This window comes from Zootoca vivipara, chromosome 3, assembly GCF_963506605.1.
Source record: "Zootoca vivipara chromosome 3, rZooViv1.1, whole genome shotgun sequence".
NCBI lineage: Eukaryota > Metazoa > Chordata > Lepidosauria > Squamata > Lacertidae > Zootoca > Zootoca vivipara.
The window spans coordinates 11802430-11827632 of NC_083278.1; the positions used below are offsets into that span (position 1 = coordinate 11802430).

Sequence of the window (25203 nt, forward strand, 5' to 3'; positions counted from 1 at the left end):
GGAAAAGCCTATGATGAAAGTTCTTGGATGATACGTCCCTGAAATACAGGTGGGAAATGGCATAATGTAACTTATTTATTAATTAAGAGATTTGTGTTCCAACCAAAAATGGTTGCAGAGCAGTTTATAAAAGCAAGGTAATGCAAAAATATAATATGTAATTAGCAGGAACATTAATACAATTATCTTACGTTTCACAACACTGTTTCATACATGTCAAAATACGTCACTTGTGGAGAACAAGTACCGTACTTGAGGTAGGAGGGTAGGCTTTTGACCTCCATGTCAGTTTCTCATGAATATGACTTATTTTTCAGTATGGTGGGACATTTAATTATGTGTCCCTCTTACTGTATATTTCTGTAGCCTCAGGTGAATGTCACTCTGTGTTTCCCCTTATTTTAGAGATGTGTCCTCTGTATCTATCTTGGCTCCATTGTTTCGCCAAAGAGAGTCTTGTGTTTATGTACACTGTTGGGTCCATACTACATTTGCTGTTCAAGTACAGATGTTGTGGGTGGTTTTGTTCATCTTAAACGTCTATTACTTACTGGTTGTCTACGAACTTGGGCAGCCAGACTACATCAGTAGCACACAGGTTTGATTTACTGCTCTTCTAAGCACAGGGAACACCTAGAAATATTGACCAGGAAACATAAGTTAATAAGCTGGTAAAAAGGTAAAGGTAAAGGGACCCCTGACCATTAGGTCCAGTCGTGACCGACTCTGGGGTTGCGCGCTCATCTCGCATTATTGGCCGAGGGAGCCGGCGTATAGCTTCCAGGTCATGTGGCCAGCATGACAAAGCCGCTTCTGGCGAACCAGAGCAGCACACGCCGTTTACCTTCCCACTGTAGCAGTTCCTATTTATCTACTTGCATTTTGACGTGCTTTCGAACTGCTAGGTTGGCAGGAGGTGGGACCGAGCAACGGGAGCTCACCCCGTCACAGGGATTTGAACCGCCGACCTTCTGATCAGCAAGCCCTAGGCTCTGTGGTTTAACCCACAGCGTCACCTGGAAAAGGTTAATGATAATTCCTGAATCTGGTCTTGATTGAGGAGAAGTTTCCATGCGTGCCTGAACAAGGCTTGTAATGGTCTCCATTACTTAAAACAGTCAGCTTGGCTTTGAGACCTAAATTAATTGCTATTTGTTTCTTGGTTCTCGGCAATATAATTGCCTTCTTATGTAGAGGGAAAAGAAAGACACTCTTCTGCTGCGGTACTGCTAAATGTGTTAGGGCAGGGAACATCTATCTGCACTAGTTGGGATCTCCCCCCACCCCCATGCAGATGAACTTGATTTTGCTTTTTAAAAGCTTTACTTGTTCCAGCTTCTCTCTCCTTCAGATCCTAGTGATGTTTATAAATACACAGGCCATCAGTGCTACTTCACTCCCGCCCAGTGCACACATTGGATGGATCATTACATGTCTAAAATAGAAACAGCTCTGTATTCTGTTATGTGAGGAGTGCAGGGTTGGAGGATATTTTGGAACTCACTGGAAGCCAGCATGGCACTATAGCAAGTGTGTTTTGCGGGGCTGGTGGCTGTTGGTGGTTTTTTGCTTTTGTAACAGCTGCAGGGCACAGCCACCAGTTTCAGAGGGACAGGTTGTGATGAGTATTGAAGCGTGCTGCTTAAATATTGCAGGGCCAAACTTTCAGAGGACCGAGGCCAAACGGTTCTGCTGTGTTACGGTGACTTCAAAGTCATGTGGCTGAACTACAGGCATCTTGTTCACATAAAAAGTACATGGCATTGATGATCGTTTTATAGAACTGGCTGCCACAGATTGTAGATTGAACCTTGTGTATGTACCATACTTTTCTGTGTATAAGACTAGGTTTTTTTTACTGGAAAAGTATGTTTAAAATTGGGGGTCTCCAAAAATAGGGGGTGTCTTTTACATGCGGGTGTGTTATACATGGAAAAGTACAGTGTATACTCCCACTGCTTTGATCATTGGTTATAAGCTCAGGTATTATTTAAATAAAAAAAATAGCCAGGAGAGCAAAAAGAAGTAGGTCTTCAGACAACGCATTCTGGAATTCACCAGAGATCTGGCAATATAAGTCAGACTCTGAGGGCTGAATTTTCCCTACCCTGCATCACAAAGGCTGGAGAAGAACCTACTTCTTTCTCCATCTATCATCTTTCTCCATTTGTTAGTTAATATATAAGAACCTAAAAACAGCAGAAGAGCCTTGCTGGATCAGACTAATGGCCCACAGCATCATGTTCTAATTGTGTCCAACCAGATGGAAAACCTGCAAAGAGGACCTGAGTGCAGCAACACTCCCCCATTTGTGCATGCCAGGAACTAGAGGTAGAACATCGCCATTATGGCTAGTAGCCATGACTATTAGCCACTCATAGCTACATCCTCCATGGATTTGACTGCTCCACATTAAAAGCCATCCAAGTTGGTGGCCATCAGTGGGAGCAAATTTCATAGTTAAATTTTGTACTGTGTGAACAAGTATTTGTCCTGAATCTCTCAAAATTCAGTTTTATTGAATGTCCCCAGATTCTAGCACGTTGAGCACTTTCTTAATACCATGCATAAATTTATACACCTCTATCACCTTTTCGGTGAACTAACACTCCCCTACCCACCCAAATATAGCCTTTCCTTATAGTAAAGTGGCTCCAAACCCTTGGGCCATTTTTGTAGCTTTTTGCTGAAACTTTTCCATGTCTGCAATATCTTTTTTGAGGTGAGCTGACAAGAAATGTACACAGCATTCCAAGTGTGATCTCACTATAGGTTTGTACAGCAGCATTAGGGTAATGGTCCCACATCCAGATGCTGCGCACAGATCTAGATCAGCTTAGCTTCAGCATGAATTGTGCATGAATATATGTACATTTACCATTCTGAACAGGAGGACTTCCTCTGTGAGAAATGGTGTCTGGTTTGTAGTACATCCAAGCACCATGAGCTGTCTTTTTGTATGTCAAGCTAGGGAATTACGAACTTTACTTGGTGAGGAGAATGGTGTAGCATCGGTTGATACTGTCATTTTTCAGTGGTTCTAAATGTTGTGGCATGGACCTTTGGAGAGAGGTGACATTGATAGAACAGATTGTATAAGCATTGGCCAAATGTATTGAAGTCAGTGGAGCAAATGAGAGCTTTTTGAACAATTTAAACTCACATTTGGACAACTGCTATGGGTTTTTGATATAAAAGTGCTTCTAGAATCAAAGGAGGCTCCATATTGCATTAGGATTTTCTGGAGGAACAGAACGTGGTATTTTGCTAATATTTTTGGGGATTGGTGTGGTGTTTTGCTAACCAAACAGCGCGAGTTAAAATCAGGAAAAAAATCCTTAAAATATCCATATTTAGCTGCAGTGTTACTGGAGAATCCTGCTTGGCATTCATTTGTTCAGTGATTTTGGAAGAGTTCTAGGTCCACAGACCGTTCTTCAACTCATTCTTCAGCTTCAAAAATGATGTGCCATCCTTGAAAGTTAACAAATGCGGCCTCCTGCGGCAATATCACTTTTACAAATACACTTCAAAAATTCATTTCCTTTTTTTTGAAAATGAAAGAGTAAACATACATCAAAGAGATGTTTTTCTGAGTCCACATCTTTTTCTTCCTTTAAAAAAATACAAAAAATACTTGTTTTTGTGGATAGACCTATCTTCCCTAGCACCACACCGTTCCATTCTCTACAGGGAGCGGATGGGGCTGGCATTTTCTGTTGCTGTTTATTACGTTGGGCTGGCTTTCCTACATTCTCCTCTGTGGCAAAATATTTTAAGGAATTCTGTTTGTCTCTTCATAATGAATTGCTTTTTCTTTTCTTTTTTTATCCCCCCTCCCTTTTTTAAGGGTTGAGAGAATTTCATTCTTTTCTCCCAGTGGCCATACCTTGTGCCACAAAAATGTCTCTTACATGGTCAGATTACCAGCATCTTTGTGGTCAATGACATTACATAGAGATCAACCTCACTGGACAGCCAGCGTGGTGTAGTGATTACCAGACTCGTAATCTGGTGAACCGGGTTCGCGACTCCACTCCTCCACATGCAGCTGCTGGGTGACCTTGGGCTAGTCACACTTCTCTGAAGTCTCTCAGCCCCAGAGTGTTTGTTGTGGGGGAGGAAGGGAAAGGAGAATGTTAGCCGCTTTGAGACTCCTTCGGGTAGTGATAAAGCGGGATATCAAATCCAAACTCCTACTACTACTCCTCTTCTTCTTCTTCTTCTTCTTCTTCTTCTTCTTCTTCTTCTTCTTCTTCTTCTTCTTCTTCTTCTTCTTCTTCTTCTTTGATTTGTCTTCCTGAAAGAGCCGCGTGCCACTTGTGTAAATGTAATACAATTTGAATAAACCTGGGGAAACCATCTGGTTATTAAGCAAGGGAAAACACGGCTTGAGCAATTAAGACAACCCCGATATGACTGTAATTCTGCTAACAATGCATTGTGAGTCATACACAGGCATCTGTCTTCTGTGTTGTGCCAAATTAAACCATTGGTCTTTCTAGCTCAGCACTGTTGGCACCCTTGAGGGACCCAGGAAGGAGTCTTTCTGAGTCAAACCTGGAAATGCTAAGGATTGAACCTGTGACCTTTTCCATGTAAAACATGAGCTTTGCCATTGGGCTACAGCCTTTCTCCAGAGCTACTGTGCAATGTTGGCTGGCTTACTGCTATGGCCCATCAGTTATTCTGACCTAAATGCACTACGTTATAACAGTGATGTGTTCTTGTTAAGTCTATAGCTGGAACAATGCTGTTGTCATAAATAAGTACTCCTCCTACCTCTTTGTGCTGGTCGAAGAGCAAAGCTTTCAGTTAAATAATTCTGATTGGCATGATTGGGGAAGGGCCTTTTTACTGACATACTGATTGGGTTGCTCTTGTTCTTGTTTTTATTATGTATTTTGTGTTTTTAAGTTGTGTTTTTATGTTGTGAACCACCTTGAGACCTGCGGGTATAGGACAGTATACAAATTTAATAAATAATAAGAATAAGAATAATACTGATGTTAGTTTTCCAAAGTTTGAAAGTAACATAGAATGGGGCTAATAGGGTCAGTGGTCTGACTCAATATAGAGCAGCACCCTTTGTGCAAGGGTTTAGATGAACTACCCAACACCTCTAGAAAGAAACAGATTCTACATATTTAGTTAAGGTCTTGTCATTTTGAGAAGGACGGACTTTCTGAAGGACTGCCCCCTGGCAATGTTTGACAGTAGACATTGGCAAGGACATACTTGGAGAGGTGAATTAACCTCATCACAATGGTAAGGTGAAAGAATTAGGTACCACCTTAGAGGTAGTTTGCAGAGATTGCTTGTACATGTACCATTGGCTGTTGCTGGCTTGGACTGTTGATTGCTAAGAAGAAACTATGTTTTGTTGTGGACCTACATGATACATACACTGTAATGCAATCTCAAAGTGGTGGCCCATGCTAACTAGCTTGAACACAACCACCAGCCAGCGTAGTCTGCTGTTGGCAGCCATATTGCACATTTTGAACCCATCACTACCCCCTTATCTTTGTCCTCTTGGGCATGATATTATCAGTATATCTGACCCAACAGGAGAATAGGGCTAATAATAGTGTGCCATTTAAGACAAATAAACTGATAGTCTCAAGCTAAATATTGCCAGAATACAGTTTCACAATTAAAACACAATTATAAATATCTAAAGTAAGTGGGCTGTTGGACAGGAACAACACAGTCACAAGAGACCTGCCTGTTTCTGCAGTTGTGCAAAATGCATCCATAGTTCTTGAATTTGAGAGGCATTACAGTGCTGTTTGGTCTTATACTCTGCCCTGTCTACTTTTCTCCTTGCTATTTGTAGGTAGCCATCAAAGGATGTTCCTGTTGCACATCAATCCACACTGACTGCTAAATGAGCCCCTAACAATATCATTATGGTTACGTGTTTGGTTTTCTTAAAAAAAAGAAAGAAAGACTTGGAAGACTTGTAGAGAGAGAAAATAGCCACTTACACGAAACAGGAGGTGAAAAGCCTTGTTTCAAAATAGTCTCGTCTAAAATAAAACATAGCGGTGAGTGACTTTCCAAAGCCCACAATAGAGAACAAGTATCATGGGATGGAAAGTGTGTAATTGAAATCTGTTGATAGGAATTCTTGTGATGTTTATGTACTCTTTCTCAGAAATAAATTAGCTTTGCTCTGCAGAATGGGGGAAAAAGCATTGTTAACAGTGCTGGTGTACTCCAGTGTTGGGAAAGCTGTTTCCTCCCCACGTACATATCAGGCAAGCAGTGATGTCTCCCAAGCCAATAATGATGAACATAGGAAGAGTCCTGCTACATCAGGCTAATGGTCCATGATACCTAGAACCCTGTTTCTAGCAGTGAGTAGTCAGATGTTTTGGGGAAGCCCACAAACACCATGCATTGTTTATGGGTTTCCCCAAAACATCTGACTGGTCACAAGCAACAGGCAACAGCCATCCTTTGTCCGCCAGCATCCTGTATCTAGAGATGCATTGCTTCTGAACCTGTGCACTTCATTTAGCTGTCTAAGCAAGCACGTAGCTGCCCATCACATCTTTTGGAAGCAAATTCCATAAGATGCATGTCATAATGATTGGGGATTACTGTTTCTCCCCTTTCACCCGAATATTCCTGCTTGGAAAGAGTGTCACTCAGGATAAGTCACCTGCCAACCATTAAGTGTGTGTCCCCATGTATTCACTTCTCAAGACCTTGGTGCAAGCCTGGAACACACTGATTTTCTGGTGATCAAAGGGAAATCCATTGCAATATCTATAAAGTATGTAAATAAATTGCTACATATTGTTCAAAAGGGTAGGTACTGTTCCGGTCCAAAGGTTTACAGGCTGGAGAATGCTAAAGGATTTATTGTTTCTGTAGAACTTATCATGGTACAACTTCTTCACAAATGTAGGCTGGTAATCCACAAAGTTATGAGGAAGATCTGACCCATCGTGACCAGCTATTAGATATGTTCCAAGTGACATAACTCACTGAGTACTGTTTGCCCTGGAAACTGGCATGCTTTCTCGTTCTGGCCTTTTTGAGTGTCCTGCCAGAAGGGCACACCATGACATTGATAGTTCGCAGATCATCCATGCATAGAGCAGACTGTTCTGCAACTAAAATGAAAAGTATTTGTCACCCTTCAGAGAGCATGGGTAGCAAAGAAAAGTGTGTGTGGTGTGCGTGCTTGTGGCTTGGAAATTACAAATACCCTTTGCCAATAAGTGATTACAGTTTCATCTAATTGTTTGGCAGGCTTTTAAAAGTGTATAAAAAGATGCAGGCAAAGATGAGTTAAGAAGCACAAGTCTCCATTTCCTGTAGAAACTAAGCTTTGGACACTTATGACTGCATCCTCTGTCCCAACATTCTTGATTGGGTGGGGGCTATGTTTTTGCTTATGGTTCTCTGTAACTGTGCATCCTGAGCAGCAAAGCTAAACTGCCCTTGTTAGGTACAGCGGTACCTCAGGTTAAGTACTTAATTGGTTCCGGAAGTCCGTACTTAACCTGAAGCGAACTTTCCCATTGAAAGTAATGGAAAGTGGATTAATCCGTTCCAGGCAATGAAAAGCACCCCCTAAAACAGCAATTTAACACGAATTTTACTGTCTAATGAGACCACTGATCCATAAAATGTAGGCAATAATCAATGTACAGTGGTACCTCAGGTTAAGTACTTAATTGGTTCTGGAAGTCCGTACTTAACCTGAAGCGTACTTAACCTGAAGCGAACTTTCCCATTGAAAGTAATGGAAAGTGGATTAATCTGTTCCAGACGGGTCCGTGGAGTACTTAAGTAGAAAGTACTCAACCTGAAGCTTACCTAACCTGAGGTATGACTGTAGTTGTACCTGGATGCCAAATTTGTGGGCAGTAGAAGTTTCCTTGAGATTGAAGAACTGGATCTGACCTGATCAAATGCATTTAAGTATCCAAGTACAATTCTACAAGGCAGGCATTTGCTCAAACTGCTTGTATTTTTTCACATTTGTTAAATCTGAGGGTTGTGTGGTGTAGGTGTGCTAAGAGAATGAATTGGGAAGATCTGGTTCATATCTCACCTGAGCCATAGGTGGCTTTGAGAAATGTCTGCTGCCAATCTACTCACGGGAATAATAGTTACCTGTTACCCATTTTATCAATTTTCTCAGATGTGGCAACCAGAATTGGGTGCAGGTTTGCAGCAGACACATTGCCTTGCAAAAGTACAGCTTTGCCAAGCAGAGGAAAAATACAACATATGCCCAACAGATACTGGCCCAACCATAACACAGGGCTTCATGTGTATTTGGAGCTAATGGTTGTATCATTGGGGCCATTTGCCTTCTTGTTTTCTAGTTACAAAATTCACCAAGTTCTGAAATATTGATCTGGAAAGGATTTGTTTTATCACAACAGGCAATCCTGTCTCAAACTCTTCTACTCTGTTTCCCTGTTATTTATTACATTTATATATCACCTTTCCTCCAAGGATATCAAGGTAGTATACAGATTTGATCCCCCATCTTCTCACCAATCCTGAGAGACAGTGACAGTAATCCAAGTTAATGGATGTATAGGTGTTTGAACCCTGATCTCTGTGATCCTGGTCCAGCACTCTAATCACTTCAGTAACTCATATATTTAGCTATTTGTATTCAGGACTATACAGCCCTCTCAAGGTGGTTCACATTATGCAACGAAATAAAAGAAGAAAATGCAAACTTCACAATAGCGGTTTAATCTAAAAACTCGGCAGTAAAATAATATTAAAATAGCTACAGTGGTTAATTTGCACGAACCAGCCTTCAATCAATCAGTTAAAAATAGGTGCAGATGTAAATTGACAGATCTTTAGAGTTGAGATATGCAAACCTGAATTGCAAAAGGCGAGCGAGGGCTTTTTTTGTATTTTGCATATTAAGTGCAGTGGCAGCCATAAAAATGATTTATGAGCACAATACAGAGATGTCATCTCTCTGTGCCATATAGGCAAACAATTGAAGTTGATTAAGAGTTAGTAGATGAATGAATCTCATTTCTCTTGTCAGGCATGTTACTCAACTGAAACTCCCAACTACATGTTAGATTGATTCTATGATTGTTTTCTCCATTGAGTTTTTGTTTTTATTTTAAACCAAAAGCAGACACAAATAAGGGGCTTAACCTTTTCCTATCCAGTCCTTTTTTACCCTTACCTTGAGAGAGTCATAGTGGTCAGAGTGTAGGCTTGATAGACCTAGAGAGACCTCAAATGCTTGCTTCATAATGAAGTTTACTAAGTGACTTTAGTTCATTCATTCTCTCTCAACTTAACCTACCTCACATGGTTGTTTTGGGGAGGCACACCTTGTACGGTATCCTGAGCTCCTTGGATGAAGAGTCGGATTAAATAATAAAACTGGCTGATGCAGATTAAACACTGTGCAAGTGGAAATCCTTGCACTAATTGTAAGAGTGCATTGGATGCCACTCTTGGTTTCCACTATCAGGAGTGTCCCCTGATTATAGAGTTGGGGCATTCACCAGAGCAGCATGAGAGGTGGTACAGGGGCTGCAGGAACCATCCTGAAAACTACAGATGGAGGACAGTGTACAAATTTAATAAATGATAAATTAAATAGTTGTTGCTATTAAACTGAAAATTGCCTCCTGCTTTCCTGATGATGGCATTTTTCTACTGGATCTTGGTCCCATCCATGAAGGGATGGTGCCCTCTGTTAGTGGATGTCTAGCTAGGATCAAAACCACCCATTTGTCCAGTACAATGGAGGTTAACAGGCAGTAGTTCTGCTATAGCTGTGTAAGGAACTTTAGGCTCCAGGATAATTGTGACTCTCTAAGCCTCTCTGTCTGGCCTTTTAAGATCCTCCTCAGGTTCTTCGCTAGCACTGCTGGGTGCTCTTCTTGAGTTCTGTTGCTTGGCTGGAGTCCTTGAGCTTTGGGTTGCCTGGATGGAGAAGTGTACCTATGTTAGCAGAAACCTCTGTCTTTGTGTGGTTAAAATTCACCTACTGTCTGTGCAAATGTATGAGTGCCATTTGTAGCCCCACCCTTTTTGCCTCTGGCCCTGTCTACCCTTGGCTTGCAGCCCCTTGGAAGGGTGCCTAGAGGGAATATGGGTCCCTGGTTTCGGAAAAAGTGTACCCATCTCTGCTCTGTAGTGCCTTTGCCATTTCTGAAAGCTACAGCATTGTCTTTTTCTTTTTAAAAAATAATTTTTAAATTAGTTTTACATAAAGTTATACACAATAACTATATCCTGTGCTTTTTCTCTAAAAAATGTTTAGGGGTACTCTCATTTTCCTACTCGTATTGAAATACTGCCCCTCATTGAGGCCAAACTTAGATTCACAAAATGTTTAGGGGTATGTGTACCTTCTGCCTAAGATCTCCCTAGAAAAAAAAAGCACTGACCATTCCAAAACATAAAAATAAAAAAGATTCCTTAAGATCTTCTCCCCTCCCTCCACGGGTTCCATTTCTAAAGATTTATTCTCTTCCCCCACCCCACATCTTTTTACCATTATCCATCTATTATGTAATTATAGTAGCCAAAATTCATTTCACTTTACAAGTGTCATTGTATTCCTGCCAATGATTTCAACTTTCTACACTGGTCATTTAAATATATTAAAAATTTATTCCAATCTTTTAAAAATACTTGGTCTTCCTGGTTTCTGATATTTCCCGTTAGTCTTGTCATTTCTGCATATTCCATCAGTTTGGTCTGCCATTCTCCTCTGATCGGTACTTCGCCTTCTTTCCATCTCTGGGCTAAAAGCATTCTTGCTGCTGTCATTGCATACATAAACAGTCTTTTATCTTATTTTATTTTGGTAGTTCCTCACCTGTTATACCTAACAGAAAAGCCTCTGTCTTTTAACGAAAGTTTTCTTAAACATTTTCTTTAACTCATTATTTATCATTTCCCAGAAAGCTTTTACCATCGCACAGGACCACCACAGGTACTCTCTTTCCTTTTACCTTTCCAGCACGAATTTGAGCTAGTTCTATACATTTTCACAATTTTACTCAGAGTCAGATACCAGCAGTAGCTCATTTTCATATAATTTTCTTTCAACGAACAGCAAGCCATAAACTTCAAATCCTCTTTCCATAACTTTTCCCCTGATGAAAGTTGTATAATGTATATTGTAACCGAAATTTCTTGCCCAATGTATCATCACTGATTTAACTTCTTCATCCTTAGTAAACCATTCCAAAAGCAATTTATACATTTTTGAAAGTAATTTCACATTGTTTTCCAACAGAGAAAGCTACGGCATTGTCGATTCTCATCATTTTGAAACAAAGCTCCCAGTAAATGTAAATAACATATGGACATGGTCTCTCTCTTTCTTTTTGGAAGGGTTGTGCATCTTGTAGTTTGGGTAGCTGGAGGAGTTTGTGAAGGAGGAGATGGTTGTGCATATATCTGCAAGATTGCATTTTGCACTGATACGGTGAAAACGTGGGTGGTGGAGCTGCCACTAAGGAATAGAGATGAGTGACAACCTCAAATTAAGCTACCATTTTTAGCAAGGGCTGGAAGTATAGCATAAGAAGAGCTCTACTGCATCAGATCAAAAGTCTGTCCTTCCTTCCTTCCCCCACTCCACCCAAGGAAATCACATGCCATGTCTCCCCTTTTTGCACATATAGAGGCTCTGTGCATAAGTTCCCACAAATTCACAGGTGGCAGAGCCTGAGGGTGAATCAGCAGTCCTCAAACACTTATTTCTGCCTAAGAATGAGCACCTAAACAAGGTTTTAAGGCTCTTATTAAATGAGCCGGCATGTTCAATCTTCCAAAAGTTAGCCAAAAGATGTGGTAATGTTTCAAACAGCGGGAAGATCTGCAACATAATACCCCACAGAATCAGTCATCTGGCACAGTATAGAGAAAAAGGGTAGCTTTGTAGTGTTTGAACACGTTTATTCTAATATGTTCCAAACTATTGACTAAAGTTAAGAGATGGAGACTCGAGAGCAAGCTTGAATTAAAAATTCCTATTGTGTGTAATAAGCTCCTAGGCAGGAAGGCTTGAGGAGCTGAATACTTAAACAACCATTTGATGCTTTCTTTGCTTAGTTGGTTAGAGGGTTATGAAGCTCTATACCAGTCTCCCCCAACTTGATGACCTCCAGATGTTGGGCTACAATTCCCATCAGCCCAGCAAGCCTGGACAATGGTCGGGGTGATGGGAGTTGTAGTTCAAAGCATCTGAAGGGCTTCGGTTTGCAGAAGCCTGCTCTTCACAGTAACTGAGATACCTTTATGCTCCTATCTTTATGCAGCTACTTCAGTTCCTTTGAGGATAGGGACCAAAGAAATGCTTAGGATTTACAGCAGGAGGGAAAGGTTTGAAATCTAAAGGAATCTTTCTTTAATATTTTGCATTCCAGAAAATTTATTTTCAGAATGAAAGTACCGTTATTGGGCAGATGTCTCTCTCCATGGTAGTGCATTTCCTGGAGAAACTTGTTTTCCCCAAGAACTCTTAGGATTATTTCCGGCATTGAGGTAGAGAATGTTTTTGGCTCCATGGGCCGTATCTTTATCAGGATTGGCTTCTTGAGCAGGGGAACCCACCTGTCGATCACATGACATCCCATGCTTGGCAGCTGGATTGTCCCGTCCACCAGCCAAAATCCTTTGGGTGGGAACCACGCTGCAAGGGACATTGTTAGCCCCATGTTCAGCACTTTGGGTCGCTCTAAGCACAGGCCTGGATTGTTTCTTCCCCTTCCTGCCTCTTGATGGGAATGGGAAGAATAAGGCTGTGTTTTATAGGCTTTAATTGATTGTTTGTTTGATTGAATTTATATACCACCCTTTACCCAGATGTCTCAGGGTGTTTCACAAAAAAAAATCACAACATATAAAAAATCAAAATAAGAACACTTCAGTGGTACCTCTTGTTGTGAACGGGATCCGTTCTGGAGGCCCATTTGCAACATGAAAAGGCCCTAGAAGGGGGGGGGAGGTTTGCTAGACATCCATTTAGCCTTCTCTCTCGCTCATACTGAAGAAATTCTGCAAACAGGTGCACTGTATGTTATTCCAAATTGTTGTCTCAAATTATTATAAAGTCAGCTAGCAAATATTTCCCACTTCCCTTGAAAAAGAGAGGAATTCTCATTTCTCTGTGCTGCATCATATTAACAAGCGCCATCTTGTTTCTTCTTGTTTCTTCTTTTATGACAAAGTAATTGCTTGCTTTACAGAAGGTTCTAGGTTGCGTTTTTATCATATCCAACTGCAAAGGATGTTAGGCAGCAAGACTGCAAGGACTTCTGCCTGAAACCATAGAAAACAACTGTCGGTCACTGTACACAACGTGAGCCAACAGGCAGCTTCATATGTCCATATATTGTCCAAACAATTGTCTACGGCCTAATTTTATTTCACTAGTGGATGAACTGCTGTCACTTTCCCCCAAGGGAGATTGTGATATATCTTCTGCAAATGTTTAAGCGAGTGAGGTTGTTCATCATCAAAGCATCCATCACCAATACATGCCATGTACCTCTTCTCTAAACCTCTGCAGTGGGTACGTCATTATTCCAATTTTTGTGAGTGGTACTTCGGCTGCTGTTATCAGATTCTTTACAAGGTCCCTGTGATCATTCTTTATGCTGTTCTTGGCATATTCTAACAGGAATTCTTGTGAGGTTTTTCCAATTTTGTAACTTATTATCTCTCTGGTGTTTTTCTCCACATCCTATCAATATTTTTAATATAGTGGTGCTGCTGCCAAGTGTATCTAGGGGCCTTGCACTGCTCTTTTGACACCAATATTTTTGAAGGTGCCATCATCATCAGCATTATTATTTTTAAAAAAATGAAAGTTGAAGTGTAATTCCACTTACATAGAATCTTAGAGCAGTTTTTTTTCATTGCCATACTGACTGTGCTTTTTTCTTTTGAACAAGTATAATTCTGGCAAGATGCTGAAATTTAAATCTAGTATCTCTTATTTCTGCTATTGAATTTCTTTTACTCTTTATATATTTTTGATAGCATTCCTGATATCTTTGTAAACTAATTCAGATTTTTCTAAGCGCTTCAAGAATTTTAACCCTGCACAGTAGATAAAAATATTAAAAGAAACAACACAACACCCAGAACAATGATGCATTAAAATATTCAATAAGCAGCACATTCCATTATTGATATAAATCAGTATCAATACTTTACATTGTAAAGTTTACACCAGCCTTTACACTGGCTGAGGCTTTAGGCGGGTTGCAGTACAAAACATCTTGCGGGTGCCACGTTGGAGAAAAGTTTAAACAGAGAATACTACAGTTGCAGGTGAAAATGAAAAGTAAATGTCAACGTTGGTACAGGGGGTTGTTGTTGTTTAGTCGTGTCTGACTCTTCGGGACCCCATGGACCAGAGCATGCCAAGCACTTCTGTCTTCCACTGCCTCCCGCAGCTTGGTCAGACTCATGTTGGTAGCTTTGAGAACACTGTCCAACCATCTCGTCCTCTGTCGTCCCCTTCTCCTGGTGCCCTCCATCTTTCCCAACATCAGAGTCTTTTCCAGGGAGTCTTCTCTTCTCATGAGGTGGCTAAAGTATTGGAGCCTCAGCTTCACGATCTGTCCTTCCAGTGAACACTCAGGGCTGATTTCCTTCAGAATGGATAGGTTTGATCTTCTTGCAGTCCATGGGACTCTCAAGAGTCTCCTCCAGCACCATAATTCAAAAGTATCAATTTTTCGGCGATCTGCCTTCTTTATGGCCCAGCTCTCACTTCCATACATCACTACTGGGAAAACCATAGCTTTAACTATACGGACCTTTGTTGGCAAGGTGATGTCTCTGCTTTTTAAGATGCTGTCTAGGTTTGAGGTTTGTCATTGCTTTTCTCCCAAGAAGCAGGCGTCTTTTAATTTTGTGACTGCTGTCACCTTCTGCGGTGATCATGGAACCCAAGAAAGTAAAATCTCTCACTGCCTCCATTTCTTCCCCTTCTATTTGCCAGGAGGTGATGGGACCAGTGGCCATGATCTTAGTTTTTTTTGCTGTTGAGCTTCAGACCATATTTTGTACAGGGGGTAGGATTCACCAAACAAGCCCCAACATCTGAATCCCTGCATAAGGACTTTCCCTTAAGGTCCCCTGAAACTGGCTCAGAGGAATTGGAAGAACACCCCCCAAATAAAATAGTGCATGGGGGGAGACAGAGGGGGATCATTCCATCTGGCAAGCTGTCGTGCTTATGTATGATTGGAAGAGGGCAACAACACTGAATTCTACCCAGGGCCAATGAAATAGGTGAGAGAGATTAAAATAAGATGATACCCTTTATTTTGCATACAGAAGCTGACTAGATAGGCTGATTCATACTTTGGTGGTGGAAGAGGACACTCCATGGCACCTAAGGGAAGGTTGCTACAATGAAGTGCGGGTGGCGCTGTGCTCTAAACCACCGAGCTCCATTTGTTATCAATGTATACTCTAACATCTATTTAACATCTATTTAGTTTCAGGATTGTGTCGGCATTGTCTAGAACCTAGGAGTATCACAATAGCTTCTAAGCCACAGGCCATATCGCACGCTATAAAATACTCATATGGAGAACACTTTTAAAAAATCCCAAGGGTGTGTGTGTGTGGGGGGGGAGATGGTTGGGAATAAAAATGGGATGCAGTGTCTCTTTTCCTCCCCCAACCAAACAGGAAGGAAGAGGCTTGTGGACTTGCACTCCACTAGATCAACAGCAGTTGAGAGGAGGGTTCTTGGACTTGCCAATCAGAAGGTTGGCGGTTTGAATCCCCCCGACGGGGTGAGCTCCCATTGCTCTGTCCCAGCTCCTGCGAACCTAGCAGTTCGAAAGCATACCAGTGCATGTGGATAAATAGGTGGAGGGAAGGTGAACGGTGTTTCCGTGCACTCTGGTTTCCATCACGGTGTTCCGTTGTGCCAGAAGCAGTTTAGTCATGCTGGCCACATGACCCAGAAAGCTGTCTGTGGACAAACGCCTGCTCCCTCGGCCTAAAAGCAAGATGAGCGCTGCAACCCCATAGTCGCCTTTGACTGGGCTTAATCATCCAGGGATCCTTTACCCTTTACCTTACAGTGAAGTCAGGTGGAAATTTTTTCAGAATTCCCCCCGTGCTTTATTTCCCCATGAATTATTATTATTATTAATTTCATAAGATCATTAGCTACAGTAAATGGAACCAACTTCAAATACTATATTAGACAAGCTTGGCCATTTCAAAGTTTTTCGCTTTGTTTCCTAAATAGAGATAACATGCTAAATGAGAGCATGCTTAAGGACATCCAACTGTCCATTTTTTTTTCTTGAAAACCCATATTATTGGTAGGCTAATTTAGGGGTTGCAGAACAGGCTGTGTGGCACATGGTATACTGGCCTCCAGCAGAATGGAGCGCTGTCCTCCAGCACCTGCCACCTGAAGCGATCGCCTCAGTATATCTAATAGTAGAACCAGCCCTTTCCAGGCTTGATAACACTATTAAGAATTCTTGAGGTTGTCCCTCAACACAGATAAATTTATGAAGCTAGGCTCACCATGCTGATTGCATCTTTTATTTGCTGGTAACAATTATTATAATTGATTGTTCACTGCAAATTGGTCTCTGAGATAAATAAGATCCAGAATAAGGGATGAGTTGATTAGAGTTATATTCTAGAGTCTGGTTTGATTTTTTAATGGGGGAAGGGAATTGAGAGTTCCACAAAGGTTAGCTAAAAATCCTGTCACCCCTCTAGACACTTTGCAATATAATTACAGCCTCCTGTAAATTGCATTGACAAGCTGGCACAATGATGCACCTTGAAAATGAATGAATGCAATGATGGAATGTAAACATTTCCAAACATCTGCAGTGATCTGGGCCAGATGTATACCAGCAAGCAGGGAGATAACAGAGAGACAGTGCCATGCTTGATTTCTCCTTGAATCCAAGGCTGAGGCTATGGGAGAAACAAGACCCTTTTGGCGTGTTAATGCTGTGAACCTTGCCATCATAGGCTCAGGTTTAATATACGCATAAATAAGCCACATATCATAAAGACACCACAGTCTGCACTGTGCCTCATTCCAAAAGAAATATAAACCCTGGGTAAGCGCCTGGAACCCCTGGAATCTTGCACCGCTCGGAGATTGTGGTGGCGTGAAACAATAATATTCATTAATGTCAAGAATGCATTCATTATATTATTTCCTGCAGTACAAAGATATTATTTTAACAGAACAAATAGCCAACAAAGCAAACCCCCTTTCCACATTGTAACAACAACAACTACCAAAAACCCCCACTTTGCACAAGCATAGTTTCTTTCCTTGAGATTTGCCTCTGGATGAAAGTGGGAAGTGTTCTCTACAGCTCCTTATACCTATGTCTAGGTATTGGTAGTTTTATGGGCCTAGTTGATGACTCTTTTGGGGGGGGGGAAATGGGTTCATTTACAATGGTCTATTGCAAAAAGGAATAAAGGAAAATCATTCTCTGTAAATCATTAGAGGAATGTTGGTTGATTGTATCACTCGATCTTTTTTGTGATTGTTTCCATTACGGTTTCATTTGGAGGCAGAAAATTTCCAATTTGTCTAGTCCTGTGTGTCCCATCCATCATCTTGGTGGTGTTGAAGGGTGCTTTTTGTTCCCTTGTAGTTAAAAATGGCTTCAGTTTAGGAAGTTTCATCCAGAAGCATACTGATTATGATTGTAAAATTTCCACCACAAACAACGATAACTCTGAAAAGTAACTTTTTCCAGCAATTGTCTCCTGGAAGTAAAGCTGCCGAAACCGTTTTTCTTCTTTGCTCTTGCATGTCAACACGTTTGGCTTATTTTGAAAGCACTTCAGGGTCTGGCAACGATATGGTGCTTACAACAAAGCAAGTGGAACAGCGGATGCAAAGCCTGGAATGGATAAAAGGAAGGTTCAGAATTCCTTTAGAAATCTCAAATAGAACTTGGCAAACTATAGCAAGTGGCTTCCTATCGTAGCTAGACAGGAAGTGTCATATTTGATAAGTAGCATTTGAGCTTTGAAGCAGGAGTTTACTCTTTGGGAGAGATTTCCCCCCTATTGTTAAGTGGAGACGAAACAATCCCCTGGCAGTAAAATTTTCTCAAATGTGAATCAGCAAGCTAAAGGTTGTGAGAACTGTTCATTCAGAATTAGAAAAATTGGCAAGCGTGCATCACCATCTTAGGCAAGTTTATTCAGAAGTACATACCCACTGCACTAAGTGGGGGTTTGCTTCCTAGTTAGTGAATTTAATGTTATAGCCCTAGCATATTTCTTGCTTAATTCTGCAATATCCATATTTGATCAGGTAGCATCTTCAGGAGAAGCGTGGCCTCATAGCTGAATGTTACCCATGTACCATGTACATCAATGAAAGATCTAAGAATGATATTGATAGAAGCTGGACTATACTGGCCTCGGTTGCTACCACAATTAGTGGGCAAATGCTGCTTGTACAACAAGCAAATAGAGATGCTTAGAAATGGGATACAGCAGTAGCCCCATTATCCCCAGACCCAGAGAACATGACATTGGCTAGTATTTTAGAGATGCAGTCAGATAATGGCATGTGATTGTATCATGGCTTATGGCTTTGTTTTTTGTTTTTGCTTAGTCATGGGCTTGCATCTTTGATTTTTGGGGTTGGGAACACTGGCTGAGATTTTTCCATAGCACCTCATTAACAGCAGATGTATCTACACCCCCCCTATTCCCTTGAAAATTAACTTAAGATATATATATATATAATCTTGGTAGGTGTTGGGATATTATTTAATAGAACGAACATAATGTGTCATGCATTTACCTTCTGCTCAGGGTGTTCCCTTCAGGTTTCTAAAATCTTGCAAGTGTTCACTGCAAACTAGAAAATGGAATTTCAATAAGAGAAAAAGAAATTGGTCCCCCAAGGGTCAGTTGTATCCATAGTCAGTGTTATCTTTCTGTCTGGACTACAGTGATGAATGCAATTCCTTGATGGATCATAGTTTTAAGGCCAGTGGACTTTGATCTGCAGGTGGTAGCAGGGCAAAGGAAAGGAGGAGGCCTACAACTGATGGTTAATGGTATTTTCAAAGGTATTTTTGTGCATAGCTCAAGTGGGAATAAATCCAAATTGTGACAGTTCCTGAACTGTCCTGGAATGTATGAGTCACCAGCCTGGCAGCACAGACTTTCTCTAGTGCCCTAGGGCAGGTGCTTGAGACCTTGAGATTCCTTTCTTCTTCTTTAAAGAAAGCCTTTAGCCCTCCTAGGAAAAAGTTGTGTGTGGGGGAGGGGAGTGCAGGTACCTTCTAAGTGATTTCTGTGAGTGTGATGTGACCAGCTCAATGTGCTTAACTAGATGTGCTTAATGTTATATGAACTTGATGGTGACCCTGGATAGCTCAGTTGGTTAGAGCGGGTCCCCAAACTAAGGCCCGGGGGCCGGATGCGGCCCAATCGCCTTCTACATCCGGCCCATGGACGGTCTGGGAATCAGCATGTTTTTACATGAGTAGAATGTGTGCTTTTATTTAAAATGCATCTCTGGGTTATTTGTGGGGCATAGGAATTTGTCCATACTTTTTTTTTTCAAAATATAGTCCGGCACCCCACAAGGTCTGAGGGACAGTGGACCGGCCCCCTGCTGAAAAAGTTTGCTGAGCATAGTGCTGCTAACGCCAATGTTGCAGGTTGGATCTGTATAGAACAGCTGCATATTCCTGCATTTCAGCGGGGTTGAACCAGATGGTCCTCAGGGTCCCTTCCAACTCTACAAATGTATGATTCTGTGATATCTGATTTGTCCTCAAACAGAGATTTTCATTGTTAGCTTTGGTTTCACTCCCTTCACCATGTCTTATCAACTGATGAGATGTGCTTAGAAAATCATACGCTTCCAAAGGTAGAAGGAAATGGAAAAAGCTGGTCTCGGTGCCTGTTTCGCTCTGGGTTTTCCCCTTGAGTGAACCTGACTTCTAGTGGGACCCTGGTGGGTTGATTTTTGATGTGTTGCATCATGGCTATCTTGAGATGGGGATGCTGACAATGCCATGGCCCTGCTGTGTCTGACTCACGGGTTAACAGGATTTTTCTCTGCCTCCCCTGAATAGGAAAGTGGCTCAGGTTCACTGAGGCTGTAACAGCAGGTGTAAGTGATCATAGGTGATAAAGATTCTCAGATGCATACCCATGGCTTGCCACGCAGGGGCATTATGTGAGAGGTGCCGGGGGATCATGGCCCCTGGTGCACAATTTTTGAGGGTGCACAGTCCAGGTGTTCCTCTCTGCCGGTGTCACCACATCAGGGGAATCGCCTGCCAAGGGCTGCATTGGCCAGCTGGGCTCCCCCCCCCCCCGCATGGATGGGCAGGCAGCTCAGCACAGCCTCACTTGGCTTAGGTGGGAGTGGGCTCATTCTGGCAGCATTGGAGGAGAGGGTTGGGCTAGCAGGCTCCATTCACCCTCCATACCCCCTCGCCCAATGCCTATGCTCGTGCGCCTCACCTAACTCCTGTGCACATGCCCCAGGCGACGGCAAGCGATGCTACGCCACTGTTGCCACACAGAGATTTTGAGGTGTCTGCCTTATAATTCATGGTTATTGCTTTACCAAAGTTGTTGGCCGCATGCTGGTTGTTTTCAAAGGAATTCTTTCTTCTTCTTTGGCAATCACTCATAGCCGAGTAAGATTGTCTTCCATAAACACGGTTTTAACAATGAGTCTGTAAGTGACTGTGGAGGCCAATTCTGGAACCACATGACTTTCCACAGTGAGGACATTGGTTACAAGAACCACCACCAAGTTGCTCTATATATCCCGCTTGCAAGTTTCCCACAGGCATCTTGTTAGCCACTGTAAGAAGAGGATGCTGCACCTCAGATGGACCATTAGCTGGATTCAGCAGGCTCTTCCTATATTTTTATGGCTGTCCCAAGTTCACCTGTGAGCTTCATGTGGCTGAGTGGAGTTTTGAACCTTGGTCTCCTTGTATCTCCATTACTCCATATCAGCTCCCCTCAAGACTGAAGCTCCCAGTATATGCATGTCTCAGGATTAGCTTTAAAATGTTCTCATCAAACTGGCCTGGCAGCTGCCAAGAAGCGGTGCTAACTGAATTTATAGAGACATGTTCTCTATTTTATATGCACTCATCTGAACAACTGTATCCATTTGGAGGCTTAAACACACTGCCCTTCCACATCATGTATTCTCCTTACTTAGCGGTTTGTCTCGGATAAAAAAGAAGAAACAGTTTAATGCAGCCATCAAACACAAGGTGACCCCTATTAACAGCTCTGATTTCCATAGTTTCCAGATTTTAGATCCTGGCTTTTGTTCCAGGCTTCCAATCTTCAGCCTACAGACATTTTTAATTCCCACTCTCCACTCTATGCCTACCATTCAGCTTTCCCTCCTCCGTACATAGCACAATGCTGCTTTTTGGCTGTTCGGAGAGAATTAAATTGCAAGAATAAAAATTCCATCTTAAAAGCATACAAGATGCCATTCAATGAGTTTTAGTCAACACAATGCAATAATGCATAGCTTTGTGCTTACAAGTCAGGAGCCAGGTTCTTACACCAATTGTAACAATCAATTTCTCAAATGTGGCAAAGAAAGGTCACATCTCACTTCTTATGAATCCATGCCTTTCCCTTTGTTGGGCTTGAAAATAATACTTCTCAAATAATCATCCTCAAGCTGCAGCTTGTGGTTCAAGAAAGTGTAGTTCACAAGTAGTTTTTTGTTGTTGTTGTTGCTGCTGCTGTTGGAATTGTTGCCAATACTAATAGGGGATTCAAGTGAAATATGCAACAAAAAGTTGTGGGGTACCTCCCACTCCTGTGTGTGCAGTTTGTTCGATGGTAATAATGGTAGCTTCCTCTTAGTGCTTGCGAGATTCATTTGATGGTGATGTGGAAAAGTTTCCAACCACATTCTCTGGTGAAAAGCCTGGGACTTCACAGCCGCATGTACAAGAAATGTTCTGCTGGTCATTTGACATAATATGCCAGTCAAATTCATGATTTTAGGGCTCAATTCAGACAGAGCATTTCCCACACAGCAGTTCTCCTCCACATCTCTGCACATGGTGGGTGAAGAAGAAGAAGAAGAGTTTGGATTTGATATCCTGCTTTATCACTACCCTAAGGAGTCTCAAAGGAATCTCCTTTCCCTTCCTCTCCCACAACAAACACTCTGTGAGGTGAGTGAGGCTGAGAGACTTCAGAGAAGTGTGACTAGCCCAAGGTCACCCAGCAGCTCCATGTGGAGGAGCGGGGACGCGAACCCGGTTCACCAGATTATGAGTCTACCATTCTTAACCACTACACCACACTGGCTCTCAGGAGGAGGGTTCTGAACCCTGAGGAGGGTTCTGAACCCTGATAACCTCTCTCTCTCTCCCCCCTCATCTCTCTCTCTCTCAACAACATTCTTCTGTCTTTAATAAATGCAGTGCCACCGTGGTTTTCCTTGGGAGTTGTGAGGTAGGGCCTTGCTGTTCCAATTTTACAGAGTGCTATACATCCGTCATCACAGCTATCTTTACAAGAACCTTGTGAGGTTCTGTCATGATTATTATCCTCTTACTGCAGGGACTGAGGCTTAGAGACTAGTGAGTTGATGGCTGCGGTGAAATATGGAAGCGGTCCTTGGCAGCACATCGTCTTAGATACTGTGCTCTGCCAATTCTAGCAAACGTAAGAGCATGTGGCATTAATCTTCACAAAATTATATCTGAATGGCCTCACAATGGTTGAAAAGGAGTAAAGTCGGTTACTGGTCAATTTTAGAAATGCTATTATCTGAACCACATCTGGACATTGGGAAATAGCGATGAAATGGAACTGAGCAAAACCTTTTAGTAGGTCACCCCCTGGTAGGCTGAACTCCACACACCTCATCACAAAGTGACGTCAGATGGCACCCCAAATCAAGTCAACTAAAAGGATAATCTATTAACACCAGCTGTATTTTTTGTAATGGCTATATGCAGTGTTTTTTTCTGGGGGGACGCAGGGGTATGCATACCCCTAAACATTTTGTGAATATAAGTTTGGCCTCATTGAGGGGCAATATTTCAATATGAATAGGAAAATGAGAGTACCCCCTAAACATTTTTTTAAGAAAAAAAAGGACTGGCTATATGGACATGGAAAAGACACAGGCCCTGGAAGTTGAAAATTAGATTCTTTATTCCAAAGGATAGGTAAGTAAATAAGTGCCTTTAAAATGCAGTTGTTCAGAATTTGAAAGCATACATATGCCTTTTTAAAACCATCACTGCTCCATACACCTCACTTCAGAAACCCAACTAGCCAGTCTTATTGATTACAAGGCTTTCTTCAGGCATTTTGAAGGGAGACTTGTAACTGAACAAAGCATTTTTCAAAAAAATAATCTTTAAAAAAACATTGCTTGTGAACGTCACAAATGCAAACATAACAATATGTGGATGACAACTTCTAATATACAGCACCGTATTTTTCGTTCCATAAGACACACATTTTTCCTCTTAAAAAGTAAGAGGAAATGTCTGTGCATCTTATGGAGCCAATGCATGGTCCATGGAGCCAATGCGTGGTCCCTGGAGCCGAATTGCCCAGGGGCTAAAGAAAGGTCATGCTTTTTTTTTTAAAGAAAGAGCTAAAGGGTAACAAGAGGGAAAGAGAAAGGAACCCGCTCATTAGCTCATTGCAAGAGATCAGGGAGGGAGATAAGGGAGTTAGCTCCCTTCCCGGCCCCTCCCGGCCCCTTGCCTAGGCCTCAGTTGTTGTCTGCAGAGGGAGACATGTGACTGGTTGATTAGATTATCTGTCTGGGAACTGTAGAAATGGGTCCCTTTCTTAGAGAAGCTGCAGAACTGTGAGTTGAACCCCATAAAAACAGGATTTTCCCCCTTTGCAAGGAAACTCAGCAACTTTGAGCTGATCCTAAAAATGGTGCTTTCCGCCTTTGCAAAAAAGATGCACAACTCTGAGCTGACCCCCCCCCCGGGGCTTTTCCCATTTGCAAAAAAAGCTGCACAATTTTGAGCTGATCATTAAAAAATGGAGCTTTCCCCCTTTGCAAAATAAGCTTCCTCAAATATTTAATGGGGGGCAGGGCGGCAAAGGCCTCTAGGCCTCTAGGAGTTGGCTGCTATGCCTAGGACAATTCAAGAAAGCAAAATATTTTTTTCTTGTTTTCCTCCTCTAAAAACTAGGTGCATCCTATGGTCAGGTGCGTCCTATGGAGAGAAAAATACGGTATTTCCTTTGTTCATAATGGTTTTCTAATGGATAAATTTGAGGCTGAGTTTGGCACAAAGAGACGGTTGTCATCTATATGCCACTCTCTCAGTTCCCCTCTAAGATGCCTAATGATGACAGAGTTGTGTGAAATCTCTCTGAACAGATGACTTACATTGTGACAACTTAATTCTCCTTCAAATAGCTGCCTTTTTCTTTACTAGAATGTAAAGTCATATGCCTAAATCATTCTGGAATCAATTGTCCACAGTTTACTGAAAAGTAAAGTCATATGCCTAAATCACTCTTGAATCAATTGCCCACAGGTATGGATGTCAGTTCTGCATAATAGACCATGCAACGAAATGGCACCTGGATGAATGCAATTAATGCCTGTGTCAGCAGAGACAAGAGAATTAGTTTTCAAAAGTTCCCAGAGCATATGTATGTGTAAAGCCAACATGCTGGAAATGAGGCATTCAAGTGAAACTCAAGATGTGTGTCATTTTCTTTTTTTCAAAAATAATAATGATGCTTGGTTCACAAAACATGTGCATTGTCTTTTTTCAAGTCGTACCGTCCTTTTTTACATTCAAATACATCCCATGTTATCTTTCTCAGATATGCTGTCACAAATATTGCAATGGGGTGCATTTTTTTTAAGTAGCAGTTTTAATCAGAGATGCTGCTTAGGCCAGCAAGCTAGAGTGATGTGGTCCTGGGCTACTTGCATTGCATAATACACTTGCTTCAGCTATTACGTTTCAGAGAATATGAGTTGTACCACTGGAGGATGAGTTCTCTGTCCCCCTGTTCACCATAAACAAGGCAATAACTATATTGCTTAGTTCCAATATGTAGACACAGAGGTGAACAGTAGGGCTTTCATTTTGATATATGAAGCACAGATAAGTGGAGGACTCATAGTGGCCTTTCCCCCATAAAACCTGGGATGTGACACAATCTGAATTG

At 41.8% G+C, this 25203-nt stretch overlaps 1 protein-coding gene and 1 long non-coding RNA gene across 7 annotated transcripts in view; both read left to right on the forward strand.

Annotated features, from left to right (window-relative positions):
• PLCB1 (phospholipase C beta 1) overlaps window positions 1-25203 on the forward strand; it is a 441431-nt gene that overhangs the window by 97885 nt on the left and 318343 nt on the right. The gene's annotated exons all lie outside the window — the stretch shown is intronic.
• LOC132591877 (uncharacterized) lies at window positions 948-23634 on the forward strand. Its single transcript, XR_009557293.1, has 2 exons — window positions 948-19030; window positions 19173-23634. It is a non-coding gene; the product is annotated as an uncharacterized LOC132591877 (long non-coding RNA).